The following is a 24221-nucleotide window of genomic DNA, read 5'->3' as shown; positions in this document are numbered from 1 at the left end:
GTGATTTTCTGTCTGGTTGACCTATCCATTGCTGTAAGCGGAGTATTAAAGTCCCCTGCTATTAGCACATTCTTATCTATAAGCTTGTTTCTGTTTGTGATTAATTGTTTTAGATATTTAGGTGCTCCCATATTCGGTGCGTAGACATTTATGCTTGTTAGTTCTTCCTGATGGATGGACCCTGTAATTATTATGTAGTGCCCTTCTTCATCTCTTGTTATTGTCTTTAATTTAAAGTCCAGTTTGTCTGACATAAGTATAGCTACTCCGGCTTTCTTTTGATTTCCTGTGGCATGATATATATTTCTCCATCCCCTTACTTTTAATCTAAAGCCAGTGTTTTAGATGTGCTGGCAAATGGTGTTCTAGAGCACAGATCTGCAAACTTTTCTTCTTTTCTGAGAGGTCAAATAGTAAATATTTTTTTGCTTTACGGGCCACATAAAATCTTTCTTATGATTACTCAGCTCTTCCATTATAACATGAAAGCATCAGATACTGTATATAATATGAATGGACAACATGGCTGTGTTCCAATAGAACTATTTGTGGTTGCTAAAATTTGAATTTTATAAATTGTTACCCAACACACACACACACACACACACACACACAGCCTTTGATTTTTTTTTTTTTTTTTAACAATTTAACAATGTATTACCATTCTTAGCTTGATGATGGGCAAATACAAAAATAGATGGTGGGTCAGATTTGGCCCACAGGGTATATTTTGCTGATCCGTGCTTTACACACAGCACCGGATGGTCAATCCAGAGAAACCAGTGAGTCTGGCCTAGTTTGGGCGCTGTGGGGACACTGTACCAAACTTGATCTGAAAATAACAAGCCTGGGAGAACGGGGAGGACCTCATTACAAAGCTCTCTTTATATTTCTTTGAGAGTCAAGATAACCACTGGATTCTCTGCCTTATGCTTGTCAACGTTAGTGACATCAAAAAGCTAGAAAGTGTTGCCTGCTGGTTTCTTGCAATGCTCTGAAAGTGTTTACATACTTGGTATGATAGTCAGAATAAAGGTCATAGTTTGAACCCTGAGATGGCTCCTCCTTCTGGGCAGGCCCTATATACATAACATGTTGCAGATTAGAGAACATTCTTCCACTGCATACATCAGACCTTGAGATTTCTTGTTTTTGTTTATTTATTTCTTGTTTTGAGGCTTTGTTGTATATTTTTAGGAGATACAAAAAAAAAAAAACAAAAACAGATAAGAGAAAAAGAAAAAAGAAAAAAAAACCCTTAGCTTTTTACCACCTGGTACTGAATTGACTGAATTAAGCACTGGTATGAAAATACAATACTCTGTATGGTTTATTTGATCATACTGTTCTCTGATGCCTTATCTAATTTTTCCAGCCTGACCTTTCCTAAAATTCTTCTGGCTCTTTCATTGGGATTTAAATGAAAGGGCAAAGCATCTTGCATAAATATAGAAACAGAGTAGGAATTGTATAAAACCCACTGAAGCAAAAGAAACACAAGGCAATTAATGCCATTCATTGAAACTACTTGCTCTCAGGGAACTTACTATCCTGTACCACAAAGAAAACCTCTGGGGAACAGTGTTTATCACTTATGGAAGGAAAGAGGACTGTAAAAAGAAAAATCAAAGGAAATAAGTATGTCCATATCTTGAAATCAAACATTGATCGGACTACTGGTTTTGAGTTTTCTAGTTCAAGAGTAAAGATTTGGATGGTTTGTAAGGACCTGTGTGCATGTAACCCAGTCCCTCCACCAAGAAATATCCTTCACTATCAAAAACAACCCCTCTGTGGCCCCTCATACAAACAAGAGCCCTATGCTTTTAACCTCTAAAATAATATGAAGCATGTCTAGGAATTTTCATCATTACTTAAGTCTAGAGTCAGCTCCAAGGAATAGAAGGACTGACTGTCAGTCCCTGACCTGTCCTGTCTTTTCTTTTGAAGTCCCCAGTGGCTTTGTCTTCTTTATTTTCCTCTATGTTTTGTGTCCTTTTATTTTTTTTAAGTGAGTTGATTTTGGAAAAAATTTAAATTATGGAAAATTCAAAAAAATGTAACATCACGTTCCACCATCCAAAAATAACATTTATCACATTTCCTTCTGTTACAAAAAATCAACTATTGCAACTATAACTAAAGCCTCCTTTCTACTTCCCCAGAAGCAAGCTTTAACATGGGCCTGTGTGTATCTTTCCATGCCATTTTTCCTTCCATACATATATGAATCCACAAATATTCTTTAGTACTATTTTATAGATTTATATTTTAATAAATGGATGCTTCTGTGTATATCCTTCTGCATCTTGCATTTTTCAATCAATACTATGTTTTTTAATCTTTTCATAAATATTCTTTCTTCTTTAAAGCTGCTCATCGCCTGCTTTATCCTTTGGAATTAGTCTCTCTCTGAAAGACTAGTCGAGGAAACTTTCCCAGCGTCCTAGTTTTCTGATACTTTGAAACAAGCTCTCCTAATTTTAAATATTTTACTACTTATCGCCATGGGAAAACAGGAAGTAGTAAACAAGAAACATGGAGAATTACAGAATTTCAGAAATCTTAGTAAGTCCAGAAAATATAGCTCCATGCGATAATTCCTAACATCCTGGCCAAATTCAGATAGTGGCTGGAAACCCCACTGGTATCTTGATCCTTTATTTTTGAAAGGTGAGCTCAATAAATCTCATCCCTCCTCTTGACCTTAAAAGAAAGATCATGCTTATCCCACTTCCTATAACAAGGCTCAGCCTAGAGTCCTGTATTGGCACGAAGGACCTGAAATAAATGCTCCATTAGTTTAACTGAGTGAGTTACTCTGTGATAGCATCTAGACCAGTCAGAACCCATTTCACAGAAAGATTTCACTGTTAAGAAGACAGAGTGGTTAAGAGCCTGGTTTCTTGGATCCAACTACCTGAATTTAAATGCCATGTCTGCACCTGACTAGTTCTTTGGACTTGGACAAGTTTCTTTATATCCATGAGTAATATTGTCTCATCTCTAAAATGAGAATAATAATGGTTGTTTGAGGATTAAGAGCTAATCTATAATGAGTCCTTGATAAGTGTTAGTAGCCATTATTATCGTTATTGTTATTCGGGGTCCTGCAGATTTATGGTCCCCACATTGATTCACAGTCAATGAAGAGAAATGAGCCTTATACCTCTTCCTGAAAACTTGTCATTTAGATGCAGTCAATATGCTGGGTTATCTAGTGATATTCAGTTTTAAGGGCAAGCTGAGCTAAAAATCCATACATGAATATAGGTTCAAAAGTTGATATCTCACTTACGTGCAGCCCCATGAATTTTCAGGATTAAAAACCCAGCATCATTACCTTCAAGAAGTTTTGCGAATTCACATCAGAATGCCAACTAGGGAATCAATATTTTAGCAATAGTACAGCCTGGAAAAGTGGCTCCCAAGGAGTGCCCTGAGGGTGAGGTGAGGCAGTTATCTATACCAGTTATCTATTGGCTATGAAGACGAAGACAATGGTCAACAAAGAAGATATTTATTAGAAGCTGTGATTATTTTTACCAAACTAGGCCCACTTGTGTGAAATCATGGAAATATCCACAGAAATAATGGACCAACAATTATTGGTCCATTTTACATACTATGGAAAAGTATTCACTATGATTGTTCTTCTTAGAAGAAAGCTCCTGTGATAAAATTATGACAGATAGCTTTTATGAACTTTTAGTGGTTGGACTACTTACTGGTGAAGAAGCCACCTTTGCCAATAATGACAACTTTGTCAATAACCTTTTCGTGAAACTCTGACACTCCAAAAAATCCCATAAACAAAATCAAAGCTGGTGTGTGGGAGAAAATAAACAATAGGAGCTCTAAAACAAAAAACAAAAAACAACAACAAAATGAATTTAAAAAGCCAGTTGCAACTTAAAAGATTTTAAGCAAATGGAAACCATCAGAAAAAAAAATCCCTGCTGTAGCAGCACATGGGTTAGAACTCAGGAGGCCCCTTAAGGAAAATTCTGTACCTGTGCTGGGCACAAAACATACTTGAAGTGTCAAAGGTTTGCTTCAGTTGTGTTCAAGACACATTCTAGAATTTGAACTTAGTGAAGTATTATGCGGGCATCCTCAGAGGCCCAACCTGTGTTCACCTTTTGTTCATACACATCTCTGGAAACCACTTAATTGACTTGTTTTTAAAAACTGTGAAGATCAAAGCCATAGCTAATGTTTTGATGAGTTTCTTGCCACAGAAGACGGGTCCAGAAACCATGTCTTTTGTAGGGTTCCAAATTTCACTTGGACCATATGTAATTTTATTTAAATACACAAATAATTATTTTTACTTCCCTAATAAGAAAAGGCATGCCATCCTCTGATTGTGATTTGATAAACTCATGCTAAACTCTGGCCCTGGCCAGCTGTTTGGGTTGGGGCTCTAACTCTACCTGAGGAGGTTGTTAAACACATTTGTGCTCCCACCTGCTGATTAAGATGCTTAGGGGAGGGAATGTTGGCTTCACCACCTAAATTGTAAACAGGCCTCATCCAGGTTATTCATGAACCATTTGTAATGAGGACACATTCCTCTGCTTAAGGGAGATTTTGATCTTGAAGTTGCTTTCTGGATTCATGGCTGCATGGTTTTTGTCAGATCAGTGGTCTCTCTGTTAACAGAATTTACAGTAGATGGTGGTCCCTTAACACTACTAAGCCTATCCTTCATAGCGCAAATGCCAATGTCCAACTGGACCTAAATTATTCTTTAAAAGTGTGATCTGATGAGAGACACAGTGTGCCTATTACACAACATTTTAATATTGCTCCAGTCAGGTTCTATCTCTTTTAAGCCTTTTAAAAGGTGTTGTCATAGTTTAGGATTATTATTTCAGTATTGGCCCATCTTACGTATTTTAGGACATCAAACCCATAAACAGGAGATCGGTTTTCTTCTAGCCAAAGACTTATCTTTTCCCCTTAGCTGCTAAAACATTCCATTTTGATGTGACTTCAATTGGAAAGAAAGGTTACGGCCCCATAGTAAAGGATTTTAGCGCAATGTGGTAAATACATGTTCATTATACAACTCATAATAAAAATAAATTTTGCATATGAAGGACTTTGGTGAATTTGAGTCATAAGACAAAAAAAGGCTCATCACACATTTGCTAAATATTAATTCTCTACTGAGCCATGAAATGGAGCAAAGTTCTAAAGATAAATATTAATGAGGAGTTTCTGCCAATACTATCCAAGAGAATGTATTATAATAGTAAATAGATCAGGTGAGAATTTCGTTTCCCTGGAATTAAAATAAGCTAAAACTTGCTCTTAAGAAGAAATCCTTTACTAGTTTGAATATAACCTCTGTACAATTGTTTTCCTTTAAACATTGATTATTTTGGGCCTAGAAAGTCTTCCTAACCTTTTAGTCTTTTGAGAAAGCTCTATGCACTATCCCTGTCAAATGCCTGCATATTGACTTAGTTTTGATGAACATCTTGGTGGCTTTAATAGAAAATCTTGTATCCCAGATTTTTCTCTGCCACTTCATGACATTATTTTAGATAAATTCTTAAAAAGAACAATGAAAAAGATATTTAAGATTCTACCATTTTAACAGACTTGTCATTCTCCTTCTTGATTTATTCACACACAAAAAAATTAACTCACACTTCTCGAAGTAATTACTAAATTTATATATTCATAGAAAACCAGCATACAAGTAGATGATATCACAATTTGATATTTATGAAATGCCAGTTTTCCATAAATATAGAAAATCAGCAATTATAACCGGAGCTGTTTATTAACATTTGGGAGGAAATAAATAACAAATGGACTCACTATTCATTAAAATTCCTCAATAATATAACAACTGTCCCCATCTCAAAATAGTCCTATGTGATAACCATGTTTTGACTTCAGAGCCACTTATGCTAGTAAGCTTACATTTAAAATACTTCTTGCTAAAATATTCTCATTAGCCTTTTCCCATATTTTCTTAGATATTTACCAGTCTTAATGTGTGTGTGTTTGTGTGTGTGTGTGTGTGTGTGTGTGTTAGTTCAAAGAACAATCTTATTTACTATCAAGAATATGATTTCTTAGCCAGTGTTGTGGGTGAGATACTGAAATGAAGTTATTGTGAATCTTTTCCATAACTATGTATGTACGTATGTATGTATGTGTAAGTCCAGCTAGTCATTTTGTCACATGTCAAAAGCAGAACCAGATGAACTGATCTGTGGGAACATGTCAGCATCCCTGGGGAAAGAACTTCAGGATATATGAGGAAAGGCACTTTTATCTGTTCACAATTTTAAGGAAGAAATAAGTAATACACTATCATAAAATATGAAATTTTCTTAAGAGAGTGTTAAATTTTCCACCCTTTTGGTCCATCTCCAAAAGTTTTTTGGGTTTTTGGTTTGTTATTGTTGTTTTGCCTCTCTCAAAGTAACAGGGTTTTAGATAGCCATGTCTCTAGCCAAGGCTCCCATTAGCTATAGCCAAGGAAGCTATTTTAAGATGTCAGTGTCTAGCCTGTGCATTTTTAGGTTCAGGATTGTAGCTTTTGAAGGAAGAAAAGGAACAATGCACAAATAAAATAAAATAAGACGGGTAGATTGTTTTCTTAGAAAATAATAGTTACCAGTTGTTGACTAATTCGAGATATCGAAGAATTTGGGGTGAAAATAAAGAAGGTAAAAAGGTATACAACCAAGACGATAGGCTGTATTAAGCTCAGAGATCAGGTACTGAGCCCTTCTGAGCTCTACCAGCAGCACCCATTAGAGGTTTCCTTGACTATCGGTGGGTACATAGATATGTGATATGGATAAATGATCTGGTGATCATTTAAAGACACATGTAAAATCATACTATTGGGTTGGCTTTGTAACTCATTCATTTAATCCACTCTATATCAAGAGCCTGTTTCTCTCTTAATATTTATGTGTTCACTATAAAGCTTGTCTAGTATGTGAATCTACTGTATCCAACCAATTCTTTATTATCAAGTAAATATGTTATTTTATATTACTGATACTTTAAACATTGGAATTAAGATCACCTATCTTTGCAAACTTTTTCTGATAGTTCTTTGAAAACACTTCTAGAAGCTATGATTCTTTATAAACTTTTCTAGTAGTGAGAAATTTGTACATCTTAAGACAAAGTTTTTGATTATTGGACAGGTCCATTTCAAATAAAAGCTCCTCCTGTGTCATAGAATAAATTGAATTCTCCTTTAGGCTAGAGCTTTTCATGTACTTAGCGACAGGTAAAAATTACTATTATTCAAGAAAAATTTTTTTCTATGTTCCTCACTTTCTGTTAACCTCTCTTTTTCCTGGTTCCTCACTTTCCTGGTAACCTCTCTATTTCCTGGGCATTTCCTGGTAGTTTTTTTTCGGTCTTTAGACATTTTGAAGTGGAAGGTAGAGTAACATAGATGTAGCATATTTTCAGATGTTTCAAATTTTGCATAATTTCAACTTATATTCAGAATGACTCCACTGCTTAACTTACAGACTTCTTTTTGGTGTATGAAAAACAAATTTCTAATTTACTTAAGCCATTGTTATTCTGGTTGCTTTTAATAGTTTTACTCTTTTACTGGATACTATATGCTTAAAGCAATTCCTAATAGGTACGGGAGTCATAAGCCACAAGTGCTAATAGGGAATAACTATAATTATCCACGCCTTACCAGGATCTTGCCTCAATATAGCACAAACTCATAGTAGGCCAAAAAAAAAAAAAAAAAAAGAAAAGAAAAGAAAAGAAAAAGAAAAAAAAAAGGAAAAAGACACGGTCAATGAAAAAAGCCACAAAGGTACGAATGAAGTGTATATAATCAATTGTTTTTGGAGAGAATCTTCATATGTAATCATCTTCATAATTCTGTATTCAACTAATATCCTAGCCTGGTGTATACTAAACGCTCATAGAGCTTACTATACATTTGTTAGTCTGTGTAGAAACTGGAGACTGTGGCTACATTTTTAGTAACTCAAATTCCTTGATGCTCTCTGGAATGGTCAGAAGCAGGATGGTTTTGCTCTAACAACGACAAAGGTTGAAATGAATATCAAAGAGGTAAACTGAGGAAGAAATGAGCTTACATTCACAATCTCCTAGGTCTTGTGCAAATGTATGACTACTTCTTGGAAGGCAATGGGTGTGGAAAAATACATGGGGAAAGAAAGATTTGGATGGAGAAAGTGTGGAGATAAAACCTGAAGAGATAGAATTTGCTAATTATCCCCTGACTCTGAGGATTAGGCAGCCACAAAACCTTTATGACCCTGTCTTGGTCCTGCTCTTTTTGCCTCTTCCTTAGCCCACAGGGAGATACAAATTGTAGAAAGATATATGAGGTAATATTCACAAACATTGTCTGATAATCAGAAGTGAACTCGAGATAGAAGGGAAGAGCCTCATCTAATCTCCTTCCCATGATCATAGAAAACTTGTGGAGTTTGCTGTTTGCAGCAACTATCACTAATATATATCCCTGGGTTCGATTTCCATTTTAAATCCTTTTTCCTATTTTGCAGAAATTGAATGATATTAACATAAATAGCCAATTTAAATGTAAGATAACAACAATGAATATAATCCAAACAGCAACGTTGTAAAGCCATTTTAAATAACTTTTTAAAAATTGGTTTAAATTTCATTCAATATATATTTTAATAGAGTGAAAAATACCTTCAGAAAACAACCATGGAAATTTTGAATTTGAGGCTACCTGAATTATTGCTAAAGATCTGCCAGGAGAGCACCTCCAAATGAATTTTAATGACATTAATGGTAGGAATTTCCAGCTGGGAAACTTATGGAAGAGGTTTACCTTTTTTCTGAAAGTCAAGAAGAAATTGAAATTTTCAGATAGTCGTGGGGGGGTAGAGTTAGGGTGAGAGTTTGTCTTAGGTGCAATAATTTCTCTTTTTGTTTCAGATATATAGAAAAAGCAAAGGAAGAATAACAGGGGAAAATACTCAAGAGAATTGTTTCTGTGGGAAGCCGTTAAGAAGGCATTAACAGAAATTATCCCAGCTGGAGTACTGAGCCAGCACACACACACACACACACACACACACACACACACACACACACACACACAAATCAGCAATGGTCCTATACACCCAATGTAGCCAGAGAGGACTTCATATGCCTCAAGGATTTCAACTATTAACTGGAAATCAAGGAAAGTTGAGTGTATCCATTATCCATTGCAAGTCATAGCAGTTCACTCAAAACATTGGCTAGAAAGAATTATTTACCTAACAATGAAAGGTTCTAGGTTCATGTATTTCAAACAAAAAGTAGGGGAAAGTATTTGCTCATTTTGTGATTATTTAAAATGGTTAGATGAAGAAGGAAGCAAAAGACCTTCATTCTCATTGTAACAACAATACCTGGAAAAATTTTATTTTTCCAAAAATTCACACTTGTCAATGGGACTAGCAAAGAAGAGAGGATGCAAGGAAGCCTTAATTAACTGAATTCCAGAGAGAAATGAATACTTCACAGGTGAGAAAAGATTGGTAGAAGTTTCCATCTTCAGCATCACATGACTGATGTAAGTAGGATGGATAGAGAGAGAAGGATAAATAGATGTCCTCTCCAGGGTCACATGCCTGACCTGAGAATGATAGAGGAAGAAGTAGTCATGGACTCACAATAGGTGAAGAAACTGCAAAGACATTCTAACAGAGCGGGCTGGCAGAATGGCTTAGAACCTGGAAGAACTCTAGAATCAGGAAAAGCTCTAAATGCAAATTGCCAGACCATCTTTTCTTCCCATCTTTAGCTAATAACCCTGTCCCAAATTATGCAAACAAAGTCAATGAAGATGGGCCTGGAAATCAAATAGTCTTGCACTTGAATCCTTGGGCCTTACCATAAAGGAATCCAAAGGTCAATCAAAATATCTGAAACTACAGCCCAGATCCCTTCCTGCTTAAATACTGATGAGATCTACCCACAGAGGCGGTACTGGAGCTTGGGGGTGGGCTGATCACAGGTGATCTTCATCTAATTAAAACTGTAGGGGCACCTGGGTAGCTGAGTCAGTTAAGCATCTGACTTCAGCTCAGGGCATGATCTCACAGTTTGTGGGTTCGAGCCCCCATCAAGCTCTGTGTTGACAGCTCAGGGCCTGGAGCCTGCTTCAGATTCTGTGTCTCCCCTTCTCTCTGACCCTCCCCTGCTCATGCTCTGTCTCTCTTTGTTTTTCAATAATAAATAAATGCTTTTTAAAAATTAAAAAAATAAAAGCAAAAAGCTGCAGGTTAGCTCCAGCTCCATTCCACTCTAGGAGAAATCAGAACCAACTGGCTTCAGCCTAATAGTCAGATGGCGGAAAGTGTTTAGATGTTCTGGGAAATAAGGAAAACAAAACAGAAAACTTTCCCTTGGTCTCCAGTGTTTATTATACACCATGTTCAGAGTCCAGTACAAACTTATGAGACTTGAGAATAAATAGGGAAACATGAACTATATTAAAAGGAAACACATCCAATACAAGCAGATATTGGGACTAGCAGAAGAAGACTTTGTTATTATCAACATTCTAGGAAACTTACAGGAAAAGATGGATACAGTGGAGAAAGAAAAGAGTTATTGCAGGAGAACAACACAACTATTTTTAAAACACCTATTGAAAACTGAGGAACTGAAAAATGCATATCTGAAACTTCAAACAAATCATTGGATAGACTTGACAGGAGATTGGACACTGCAGAAATAAAAAAAATACATGACCTTGAAAACAGGTCACTAGAGACTATTCAAATGGTCAGAGAAAGAAAAAGACTTAAATAGAGCACCAGTCACTTCTCAGATATCAAGTGTACTAACATACAAAAACTTAGAGTCCCAGATGTATCCGCATATATAACATTAAAAAATGAAGATAGGGGCACCTGGGTGGCTCAGTCAGTTAAATGTCTGACTTCGGCTCAGGTCATGATCTCACGGTTCGTGAGCCCTGCATCGGGCTCTGTGCTGACAGCTAGCTCAGAGCCTGGAGCCTGCTTCCAATTCTGTGTCTCCCTCTTTCTCTGACCCTCCCCAGCTCACTTGCACTCTCTCTCTCAGAAATAAATTTTAAAAATTTAAAATTAAAAAAATTAAAACTGAAGATAAATTTATGGGGACTGCCTTGCACATATTTTTTTTGAACTTCCTATGAATCTATAGTTATTTCAAAATAAAAAATTGGTGCCCAGGTGGCTTAGTGGGTTAAATATCCAACTCGATTTCAGCTCAGGTCATGACCCCAGGGTTATGAGATTGAGTGTTGCGTAGGGCTCCGCGCCAAGCATGGAGCCTGCTTGGGATTGTCTCTCTGTCCCCCTCAGCCCCTCTCCCCTGCTCACGTGCTCTCTCTCTAAAAAATTAAAAAATAAATAATTAATAAAAAGTTTTAAAGAGAAAAAGAATAAACAAAGGTCTAAATGAGGACGAAACGAATACATTTTCAGATAAATGACAGCGGAAGAAATTCAGCAACAGATCCACATTCCAGGAAATGCAAAAGAAAGCTCTTCTAGGAAAAAGAAAATGCTACTCCATGGAAATAGAAATCTACACAAAAGGAAAAAGAGGGCCAGAAATCATGAATACATAACCACATATAAAAGATTATTTTTCTCTTTCCTTAATATCTTCAAGAGACAATTTACTCTTACAGGCAAAAACATTAGTAACATTTATGGGGCTTATAACATATGTAGAAGTCAAATATACAGTCAAATATATGACAGCAATAGCAAAAATAGGAGAAGGGGAAATGTTGAGGGGAAAGAGGGAGCACAGTGAGACAGGAGATCTGGATGGGAGAATCTGAGTCAGATCAGAAACCTGGCTCAGGCTGGTGATAGAACACTGAGTTGCAAATACTGCAGCTCTCTGGACATCATGTTAAGGTTAGAAGAAGAGCATCTAATAAATCTTGACATATTTGCTAGCTGTTCCACTTCTCAGATGTTAGAATAAGCAATGAAAGAAATTAACAACTCTGAACTTAATTATGAACCAATAAGGCAACACTCATTCATGAATTGAAAGTGACAGAAACCTTGGAAGACAGTTGACATTTGTGATGATAACCGAAGTGGAAAACACTGGATGGTCAGAGTCATGGAGGGCCCACTCTGAGGGCGGGGTTCAGACCAGTAGCAGCGACTTCACCTGGGAACGGTGAGAAATGCATGATCTAGCGTCCCAGCACAGACCTCTGCAATCAAATTCTGCATTTTAACAAAATCCCAGGTAATTCCTATTTATGTTAAAGTTTAAGAAGCACTGCTTAGGACGCTTTTTAAAATGCAGATTCCTGAGTTCCCCGGAAGAACTGTTGGCTCACTCACTATGAAGATGAGGCCTACAAATCTAAATATTCGTTAACTCCCCAGGTTATTCTCTATGCACTAGTATTTGGGATTCTCTACGCCCTAGTAATCATTGTCATAAGACTAGAATTTTTCTAAGTACATGTCTTGAATAAAAAAGGATTCTAAAATAAAATCGGTACGAAGCGCCCTACTAATTACCCTCTTATAAATTCACAGTCTGAGAAGTCATTCAGGAAAAGGTGTTTGAAATGATTCGAATCAGCGTTTCTTAGACATACTCAATCATGGAATGCTATTTCTGCTCAGCTCCCACAACAGTAGAAGCTCATAGGATTGTCCCATGAACTTCATTTTTGTGCAGACCCCACTTTGGGTAATGTGGTCTTACGTGTCATATGCGTGGCTTCTGAAAGTTCAGAGAAAAATCGGGACAGATCCCCATGCCTTGAGACTTCAATGGGAATGTGGTTCAGAAAGGCAGAGACGAGGACAAGGAGTCAGGTGGGACCACAGAAGACTTGTCTTAGAAGCTCAAATTTGAAAGATGGATTGAAGGGCACAGGACCAAGGGTAAGATTTTAAGGATAATGTCACATTGGAGACTTAGACTGGAAGAGGCTGGGACCTGGCAATAACGGTTAAGGACAACAATTGTTTGGTGATTAATCTGGACTAGTAGAAAGAGCACTCACATGCCAGGGAGAGGTGTGCTCTCACGTTCTTGATGCCTCTAAGCAGCCCATGGGCCTCCAGTTTTCCCCTCTCCCAGGAGGGCCTCATTCCTAAATGAGAGCCTTGAGGTCATTCATCTCTCAGAGTTTCCTGTTCTTGATTCTCAGTGTTCCTTCCAATAATGCTCAAACCTATCACACTTTTTTTTTCCTTACTGGACTTTTGTGGGAACTAACACCAACTGGGTTGGACACTTATCGTGCCTGGAAGCTCTCCTTTGTAGCCCCGTCTACAATCACACATCAAAACAAAGAATTACGTAGATTGATGGCGTGTCTTCTCATTTTGCATACCTCCAGGAAATAATTTGTTAGCCGATTCTTTTTTTTCCCCCTGAGAAAGGAAGATGGATGAAAGTTACACTGCAGAAAAGGATAGTTTCCAATAGTTCATAAAGTTGAAAATCCAAAAAACTATAACTTTTAGGAAATGTTTAAAGGCCTGCATTGCCACTCCCGAAACTGGAAAATTGTCAGAGCAGGCTTCGCTTCTTGCTTTTGAGATGTTATCATGCAGGCGATAGCCCAGCTGCTTATTTCATTAATTTTGTGGGAATGCTATTATCATATTCATGAAGAAACAATAAAATAAAAATGTAAAGAATGAGACCTGGTAGTTCCGCTGCTCAATCATAATCTGTGACATACTCAATACTTAAGTTCAGCTATGTTTTGTCAAACATTCTGAACAGGTCCTGGCTTCACATTTCTACCCAGCAAAGAGCCTGGACGTAATCGTGTGTGAAGACGTGCTTTCCGTTGTCGTCCAACAGTGTCCATAATGATGCGAAGCACTTACAGGACACACCCTCGTATAATCTGATTGTCAAGTTACCTAATGAATGAATGAAATTATTAAAATAACTATGTGCTCATATATTTTGCTGGGTCATTCAAAACAGATCCTCAGACCATTAGAACTGCAAGAACACTGTGACAAGTGAACTGAGTAGGGTTTGCAAAGTGGTGACCAGCAGCTACTAGTAGCCACAGGTACCTTCATTGGGCTATCATTTGAGATGAGCAGGCTTTTGTTTTTTAAAGTTTTATTTATTTGAGAGAGAGGGGGAGCAGAGGAGGGGCAGGGACAGAAGAACAGAGGATCCAAAGTGAGCTCCTCACCGATGGCAGAGAGCCCCATGTAGAGATTGAAATCATGAGCTTTGAGATCATGACCTGAGCCAAAGTCTGAGGCTCAGCGGACTGAGCCATCAGGGTGCCCTAAGATGAGCTCCCTTTTTAAAAGGTAATGCAGCCAGTAAGTGTTACAGTTGCAGTGTTATAACAGCTGAATGCCAGCTGTCCTATACTATATTCAATTTTAACTACTTACCTAAACCAGGCATTTCAGTTTGCAGGAGAGACACCAGATATAATATAATTCAATGAATTCATAGTTGTTGGTGGATCCACAAAGGGTTGTGACGTTTCTATACTGATAAGCCAAGACGATATTTTTCATCAGCAGTAATTATCGTCTGTATCACCATGATATCCTAAAATAAGTTATTTTTATAATAAAAAATAGAACAGCCATTTCCAAGAAAAGCTACTTAGCAATGTTCCAGTAACAAATATATAATGATGTAGATGTAACATTATCCTTTTTTTTTTTTTAATTTGTCACTGACCAATGGAAACTTCCTCTCAGACTGTCCATGGCTCTCAGACTGGTGTCTGGAAGCCACTGACCTGGTTCAACGTTTTATTTTAGAAGTGAGGATACAGTTCCGTGTTGTTCCCAAAGTTGTACGGCTGGTAAGGGCCAGAGCCAGGTCCGTCACCTTTCTGGTACCCACACCAAGGTTTTCTAACTTTATCAGCTGCTGGAAGTTGCTGTGTCATAAGGCTCTTCTGGAGCCGGATGGAGCCCTGTGAAATCCCGGCTCAGCTGTATAACCTTGGGCAAGTTAGTAAACTTTCCCAAGCTCCCAGCCCAGTGCCTTGCACATTGGATGACTTTGTTTAATTGAATCCATAATCTGCCCTCCCATTCATCCAGCATGCAAGGTGCTGCTCTTGAGACACAATGTCCCATTTAAGTCTGTGGGAAGTATAACAGGGAAGAAGGTGGGGGGCTGGCCGCTGACACTTGCCTTTCCCTCTGCAGTCCCCACCAAGCCAGACCACTGGCTCTCTCCCCAGGGCCAGTTCTCAGAAAGGGGCTGTGAGTTTGCGGTAAAGAAGACAAAGTGGCAGCCAAAAAATTAATTGAAAAGCAAATTAAGTCTTTACTGTCATCTCTGAAAATTCCAAAAAGGACTCATAAACCACAGCAAATCTTTTTGAAATCCTCTTTCCCTATCCACATGACCTCCCCTCCGACTAACACCCCCTGCCCCCTCCCCACACCCAACTCCTTGCTGCCAGGGCCGATCCTAATGCTCTTTCCTCTCTCCCAGCAATCCAAAACCTGCTCTCCAGTTCAGCCAGAACAATCTTTCTAGCTCATTTATTTCTTTCACTCTCTTTTTCTGCCTTTTTTTCCTCTTCAATGAGTCACACTCTCCATCTGCAATACAAATCTTATTAACCCCCTTTCCTCTTCAATTTCCTCCTCGTTCTTTTCTCTGACTTATGTGACCAGGCCAAGATGGACTTCTCAGAAGCTGATGGGGAAGGGGTGTAGATAATCGTGCTTTAATAGTTGGTGTCCCTGCCACATATTCATTTACCATATATTTATGCTACAAAAAGACTTTATATTCCCATACACCTTTAAACTCTTCATATTTGCAAATATATAGGAAGTATTATTTGCATTTTACAGAGTAAGGAACCAAAGAAGGAAGGGATATAATGGATTTACCGAGGTCACTTAAGTCATTTGAACAAGAAATATATAAAGGAAACGGTTCCTTAATTCTTATCCTAGTCTTTGAAAACATTTTCAACAGTAAATATTTGTCAACAGTAAATATTTACTGAGTGCTTACTATGTCCAGGGACAATTCCAGATGCTAGGAAAATAGGGATAAATAAAACAGACAAGATCCCTGCACTCAAAGAGACTTTTGGTCAGGTAGGAAGGAGTATATATACTGGCAGAGAGGTAAACAGATAAAGGAATACGTTTTGAGCACAATGAGAAGTGCTATAAAGAAAATGGAAAAAGAGCACCTGAATGTCTCAGCGGGTTAAGCATCTGACCCTTGATTTCAGATCAGGTTATGATGTTATAGTTTGGTTCGAGCCCTGCATTGGGCTCGGTGCTGATGTTGTGAAGCCCGCTTGGGTTTCTCTCTCTGCCCTTTCTCTCTCAGAATTTATAAATAAAATTTTTAAAAATTAAAAAAAAGAAAATGGAAAAGAGTAATATCATGGTCAGTAAGAAAGGTGGGCAGGCAGGTAGCTCATTAAGTCTCTCTGTTAGGCATAGGCATCTCTTCTTGAAGAGATGAAGATTTGAGGTCAGAATCATTCCAGAAGATCACGGCAGGCGTGAAGGTTCCTAAGTCCTAGGAGAAGGGGCAATGTTGAGGGGAAAGGGAGATTAGTGTGTTTGTCAAGCAGAAAACAAAGCCAGTGCTGGTGGAGCCCAGAGGGAGGTTGGTAATGAACGTGGTAGGAAACGTGGTCAGGGTGCAAGTCATGTTGAGACAGAGAGGCCAGGGCTAGGAGATGGCATTTATTTTAAGTGTAATGGGAAGCAACTGGCAGACTTTCATCAAGTGAGATATATGATCTGATTATCTTTATGAAACCATTCAGCTATGTTGAAAAAGGAGTTTACAGAGGCTGCTTAGGAGAGTATTGCTATGATTCAAGCAAAATATACAGATTGCCTGGACAAGGATAGTGGATGTGGAGATAGAGAAATGTAGATTCAGGACATAGTTTTAGGTAAAGCAGATAAAACTTCCTTAGGAGCCGGATGTGATGATGAGAGAATGATGATTCCTAGGTGTTTGCATTTAGCGACTGGTGAATGGAAAGTTGGGCCATTTTCTGAGATAGGGAAGAATAATTCAAACTATAGAGAAGTGGGCAGGATCAACCTTCTGTTTTTCCTGTGTTAAACTTGTGATGTTTGGGAGACAGGCAAGGAGAGACATAAACGGCACCTGTGAGTCTGTCATGGTTCAGGTCAGAATGCTGCGTTCTCTGTCCCAAACACCCTCCTTCCCTTTGTCAGCAATTTCCTGCTCACCCTTCAAGTGTCAGCTCAGATGCACCTCTCTGGGAAGTTAGCCATTTCTCTCCTCTACAGTTTATTTCAGCACTGACCATGGGGAGAAGTGAATGGTTTCAAGAGCAATTTAAGGAAGTGAAGATCTGTGGGATGTAGCAATGGTTTGATATGAAGGTTAGCAGGCGTCAACAGTAACTCCCTGGATTCTGGTTTGGCCCATAGTGTGAACAATCGGGCCATTCACTGAGCTACAGAAAACCAGAAGACAATGGGTTTTAGGGAGATGAAAAAAGAGCCAAAGCTATCATCTTTATAATGTTGAATTGGAGGTATGTATGAGACATACGTGTGGAGCTGAGGCATAGGCAGTTGGATATTGGTGATCTGCCCAGGAGAAAAGTCACTGCTGAAGGTGTGTATTCAGAGTCCTTAATTACATAGATAGTAATGGGGGCAAGGGCAGGAATGAGACCATAAGATTGAGGGAGAACTTAGGGTCAGGTGAGGAGAATCTAGGACCTGCCATGTTAAGTTTGGTTAAAAGAAGTTAGGTCTAAAGACAAGACTAGAGAAAGGGCATTCAGAGAAACAGGAGAACCAAGAAAGGTTTGCTGTGTCCCAGAAACCAAGCTGAGACTACTTTGGGGAAAGAGGTATTAGTCAACAGCGTTAAGTGCTGCAGGGGAGAAACTACTAGTCATCCAAACCTATGACTCCACCTCTATATATTGTGTGCTATAGGCATGTAAGGACTCACCAGAGACAACAGAGTGCATCTCTTCCCATCTCCACGCTCAGTGATGTCAGATTCGAAGCTTGAATTGGCCACGGTGGAGGAACTAACACCGTGGAAATCAGCAAACACTACGAATCAGGGCTTCTTCCTCCTCATCCCTCCACTCCAGAGAGCCGGTTGTTAAACACTTAACAGCACACCACCAATTAAGCTATATACAGAATTATTACAGGGGAGCTTTTTAAGTATATCAATGCCTGTGTCCCATTCCTAGGTTTTGAATTTATTCACTCTGGGTGTTCCCTGGACAATTGTATTCTTTAAATGCTCCCTGGGTATTTGATTAAGCAGCCAGGATCAACAACCATGGGTCCCTAAAAAAATAAAGTAACCACTCATAGAACATCACAGTGATGTCTAGAAGGCAATAAAATAAGTTAGTCAGGAAGAAATTGGCTAGGATTCTGGATAAGTGGGATTGGGTGGTACAAGTCTGAACATGCATAGTTTTAGGTCACATTGCTAGGGGTCAAGGTAGGTCAAGGAGGAACACGGAATAATCAGTATAGGTCCAGACAGGACTGTTCAGAATCTCTTCCCAATCTTCTTGCCACAGAGTAAAGCTTGAAAAAGAAGCCAGCTCACAGAGGAAAGTAAGACAGCCCAGTCGAGGGTCAAAGGAAAACTTCCTCTTGTAAATGTTGCACCTAAAAGCCAGCTCTACCCCTGGGCTTTATAGGAGTCAATAAATCCTCCTCACACTTTGGGATTTTTCTGTGACTCACATCTGAGAGAGATCTTTTCAGTCAGATGGGTATGAATTACAGTCTTCTTCATCTTTATCTTGGCTTATTACTGAGAAAAGAATCTTGATATGAACAAAAACAATGCCTACCGATAGCATAGATGATCGATAATAATGGCAATCTTTGATCTGTAGTGTCAGTAAAAGCTTCTAAATATTCAATATTCTTATCTCTTCTGTTACTGAGTCATGGCTTTTTTTTTTTTTTTTGGTCTTAAACTGGCAACATTTCCTATTGATTTATAAATAAATATCCGTGACATTTATGTTACCTAATGAGTAGAGATGAGTACACACAGGACTCAAACTTTACCCTATTATGAAGTGAAAGGTTTAAAGAAAAGTTAGTCAGAGTTTTTTTGTTTTAAATCAATGAGGTGAGCCAACTAATGGAGATATCTACCCACCATTGGTGCTCCTGCTGTGTCTTTTACAAATTCAGAACATCCCATATTCCAGGTTTCTTTTAGGTGAATGTTTATGGCTTATTTCAAAAGTAGTGAACAAGGCAACTTGAAAGAACACATACTGCTTTCAGAACTCAAGTAATTTTTTTAAAAGTGTGTGGAAGGAAAAAGGGCTTCTTAACCAATTAGCCAAGAAGACACACTCTACTTTAGGATTAAAATTACCCAGACATATGTGAGGACCCAAGTAGAGTCTCAGCTACATCATCAAAGAGGTTCTTCAGCTATTGAAATGAATTAGAGTGAATGTTTTAACGGTGTGACAATCAAATGATTAAGATTATGTAGAAGTAGACAGAACCAATATATCTTAAGGTGGTGGTGACTTTTCATGAGGCAGAAAAATGGCTTTCATAATCTGCTTTATTTTCCAATTTAAATGATTCTTGTGGTGGTATTATAATGTATAGAAGAGTATTTTCCAACTATATGCATTTGTCTTCTTCCATAGGTGGTATACGTTTGGTTTGGTTTTATAAAAGACTATGTTAGCATAAAGTAACATGACACATTAATAGTAATTCCAAACTCCTGTAGATAATTTTTTCAGAGTTTAGAGGAGAGTGAGATGGAAAAGGATGGTAACACAGGGAAATATAAGATCCTTTTTCTAAAGTTTTATCAGTATTGAGAGTAAGAATATTATTTTGCTAACAAAAAAAAATCTAAAACAGGTAATTGGCTTATTATTTTCATAGCCAAATTTTATTTCTTGTCATATAAGCTTGCTGATCTTCTAATATTTTCAGTGCAAAACAGAGAACTGAAGATCAGTGTTTAGGTTGTATCTATGCAAGATGGTTTATTCACTATTGGACATAAGATGATTCTAAGTTCTCTTTCTCCAACAGGATAGGAATGTGGATTACTTCCTGCTGTTTTAAGAATGGACTAAGAATGAACTAAGAATATCGAATTCAATATTCACTTTTATGGATATTGTAAGAGAATCTTAGGAACTTTGAAGGAAAGAATTGCCTTGCTTTTCTTAGTGTTTTGGTTTTGAATTTTTGTTTTGTTTTGTTATGCTTTTTTGGAAATACTTGTAGGAAAGGATATATGCCTCGGTCAGGTCATGTTGGATGTTTCTCAACATTTTTTCCCTCTACCATCCCCCTAAAGAGCGCATTTTATTTTAATCAATGAATTTAAATTAAATCATTTTAATTAATTAGTTAATTAATTAAAATTTAGATTAGATTAACTTTCTCCCTAAAGAGAGGAATGGAATTAAAAACTAAGGAACAAGATTTTGTGGAGGAGGCTTGAATTGGGGAGGGCCACAAACCATCATAGAACCTAAGATTCTTTTCACTTGCCTCCCAAGAACCAACTTTCATCCCTTTGGGGAGATGAAGCCTCAGATATCCATTAACTAGTGGAAACGGAGGAGAATGGGCTCATTGTAAAGATCGTGGTGGAGCTCCTACAGCCCAGTTATAGCAAGTACAGCCAGGCTTCCTAAGAAGTGCAGACTAGTTCAGACAAAGCTTTCTTCCCCATTACGTATCTGAGCTTTCTCCAAGCATCTTTTCCTTTCTGCCTCTCTTACACTGAATGACCAGCCACCCAAAGGCCAGATGTTCACAGATGCTCTGGAATGGGTAGTATATATCTCATTGTCCTATCTCATATTGATCTACTGCAAGGAGAATGCCATCAATTATCACTCCCCAAACTGGCTTCATGAAGGGCCTCACCTAGGGAATTTGCAAAAATACAGATTTCTGTAGATTTATTTTATTTTTTTATTTGAGAGAGAGAGAGAGTGCACGCATGAGCAGGGGAGAGGAGCAGAGTGGGGGAGAGGCTCAGCATGGAACCTGACATGGGACTCAATCCCACGACCCTGGGATCATGACCTGAGCCACAATCAAGTGACTGATGCTCAACCTACTGAGCCAACCAGGTATCCTTGTAGATTTTTATTTTATTTATTTTTTAAAAATTAACGTTTATTTATTATTAAAAGACAGAGGGAGGCAGAGCATGAGCTTGGGAAGAGGAGAGAGGGGGGTAGACACAGAATCAGAAGCAGGTTCCAGGCTCTGAGCTGCCAGCACAAAGCCTGACATGGGTCTCGAAATCACAAACCGCAAGATCATGACCTGAGCTGAGGTCAGACACTGAACCAACTGAGCCACCCAGATGCCCCTGTTGATTTTTATTGAGGACACTTCACAATGCAAACTGCTCATCATATGTCTCATTTTTTTTCTTACTTTCTCAGTCACTGAATTCTTTTTAGTGCTGCTTTCTTGCAGAGATTATATAAATAATTAAAAGTGCCTTGCCCTGTTGTTTTGGACTGCCAACAGAACCTTCCTCCATCTGATTTTTAAACGTAAAAAGCATAGATTACCGTGGAGACAGTTCATGTTTGAAAAAATAGAAGCCAACAAAAACTTAGAATTCCTTCACACTCTGAAGCACCATTCACAACGCGCAGGCAGCCATGGTGGTGTGAGAGACCTGCAAGGGGCAGAAGAATATGGGGGACCCAATTTGAGAAGGAAGGTAAGAACCACTTGCGTTGTCCCTTCTTTGAGGGAGTTTGGTAGTAGGGGGTTGAGAGAGTGGTTAAAGGAGAGGTGCCCAAGGGAATGTCTCCCGAAATTCTGAATTTGCAGTGATTCTAAATAAAGTGATTTCTGCACCTCGTTTGGTGTTTGCTCTCAGGCACAGCCTGCAACCTGTCTCCTGTTGCCAGAGAATAGAACCTGCAGCAGTACATGGGGTGGCCTCCCTTGAAGGACCTGAGCAAAGGCTGCTTCTGAATTCTCCCGGACGGGTCATCTTGTGTTGGGATGTGGCACAGAAGGTAGCCTGAAGCACAGTCGGCCAGGCTCCACCCCAAAACCGTTCCACTGGGCATGTGGAGACCCCGTCAGAAGTGGACCCTGCTTGCGGGGCGGGGCGGGGCGGGGCGGGGCGGGGGTGGGGGGGAGCGCAGGGAGAAGTGGCCGTGCCTCCCAGGGATTACTCACGGCAGGATTACTCACTACCGAAAAGACATCTCGTGTGCTATCTGGTGATCCAACATCCGCCTCAGTCCTGGTCACCATTGCCCCCAGCAGGCAGCAGCAACTTCCCAGAACCAGATGAGGCTGGGAAAGGAGGCCACTTCATCTCGGCCACCCTCCTTCTCCACCCACTCCACACTTTGGGATGGGGGTTCAGCCCTTTGGATCTCCAAGGAAGAGGAACCTCAGAAGGAAGTTCAGCTCTGAAACGGATAAGGAGTGACACTGTAATAACACTTATACGGAAATGGAAAGATTTTTCTGAACCACACTGACTGTCCAAAAGAGATTAAATTTTAATACAGTAACGTCCAGCTATAACAGGGTTAACTTCTCTGAAACCAAGAAGGAAGGGAAGCAGATGAAAGAAGTTTAGGTTCTGCAAGCAAAACAAAGAGAATTTTATTCTTATACAAGCTTACTTAGTACTGCCCAAATCATAGCTGTTCTCACCACTCCCAGTAGTGACCTTCACTGAAGATACCAAGGCACTGGACTGACTTACAACATAAATCCTTAAAATGCAGGAGGTTTGTTTGTTTGTTTGTTTTTACAGAAAATTTCAACGAATCTCAATTCTATGCATGTTAGTTTCTCTGAGAAACACAAGTTAAGGGGGGAAAACCCGCTTCTTTCTGCATAGTTCTGAGTTAGAAGGAGAATGAACTAAAAAGGGAAATTGCACCTGGACAATAATGTTGTTACAATAGCTCTGGGGCCATGTCGGTGCCCAGACTGTAGAGAAGTGAGCAGGTATGCAGTGAGGCACCATCCTGGCTTGGCGAGGTGCTGGGGCTCTGCAGGTCTGTGAGCTGTATGCAAACAAGGGAGACAGAAGACAAGCTCTCAAACCCAGCACCCAGTGCTTCTTGATCTCCTCTCTAAACATCACGCTGTTTTTCTTCTGAGGATTTTAAAGAACTGCATTTCCATTTTATTACATCCTATTTCTCAGTAGTAATATATCATCATTTCTTTTACACATTTCTCCACTTTTAACATTTGCGTTGCTAGCCTTCTTTTGATAAATAATGAGGCAGTGAATGTCCTCTCCATGAAGTTCCGTGCACACCCACAAGTATTTCTCTGCAATAGGTACCTAAAAGGATACTTTGTCTCTAAAAATCTCTGAGTTTTACCTGCCCCTTTTTAAAAGCCTTTCCATTTTCTACTCCCAGCAACAATGTTTGAGATGGTCTATTTCCCCATTCTCAGATTTGAAATGCTCGAGGGAAGAGTATGCATTCCTATCGAATTGTTTTAATTTGCTTTTTCCTATTGACAGGAAGCTGGAGCTCTTCTTAATTTTATTTACAGGTATTTATAACTAGTAATTACTTTTCTAGTCTTAGCTACCCAATATAAAGTGAATAGGAATGGTGATTGTGTACAAACCTGTTATTCTATTAACACAGCTTTTAGCTTTTAACCTATCAGAGTAGTAAATTTCTTGAACAAATGTCTTAATGCTGACATATCCTTGCTCAGATATTTCATTAGGATATGATTAATGGGACCTGATCTGTTCAATTCCCTTACCTAAACTTTCTTTTAAAAATTTTTAATGATTATTTATTTTTGAGAAAGAGACAGAGAGACAGAATGTGAGCAGGGAGGGACAGAGTGAGAGGGAAACACAGAATCAGAAGCAGGCTCCAGGCTCTGAGCTGCCAGCACAGAGCCTGACGCTGGGCTCAAACTCACAAACCATAAGATTATGACCTGAGCCGAAGTCAGATGCTTAACCAACTGAGCCACCCAGGCGCCCCATTCAGTAAGCTTTCTTAATCTGAAGCTTGTACCTTACACTGAGAGAATTGTTTTCTATGATTTCTATTATGTCTTCACTTTTCCTTGACTCTCTCCTACTAAAACAAACAAACAAACAAAAATAATTAGATGGATATTGGACTTTAGGTATTAATCCTCCCCGCACCACCATGTAAAATGAGGTCTTAAAATATTTTT

The sequence above is a fragment of the Hyaena hyaena genome, unplaced genomic scaffold (assembly GCF_003009895.1).
Source record: "Hyaena hyaena isolate Hyena2069 unplaced genomic scaffold, ASM300989v1 scaffold_408, whole genome shotgun sequence".
Lineage (NCBI taxonomy): Eukaryota > Metazoa > Chordata > Mammalia > Carnivora > Hyaenidae > Hyaena > Hyaena hyaena.
The sequence above is the reverse complement of the archived record's forward strand: the minus strand, read 5'-3'. Positions refer to the sequence as shown.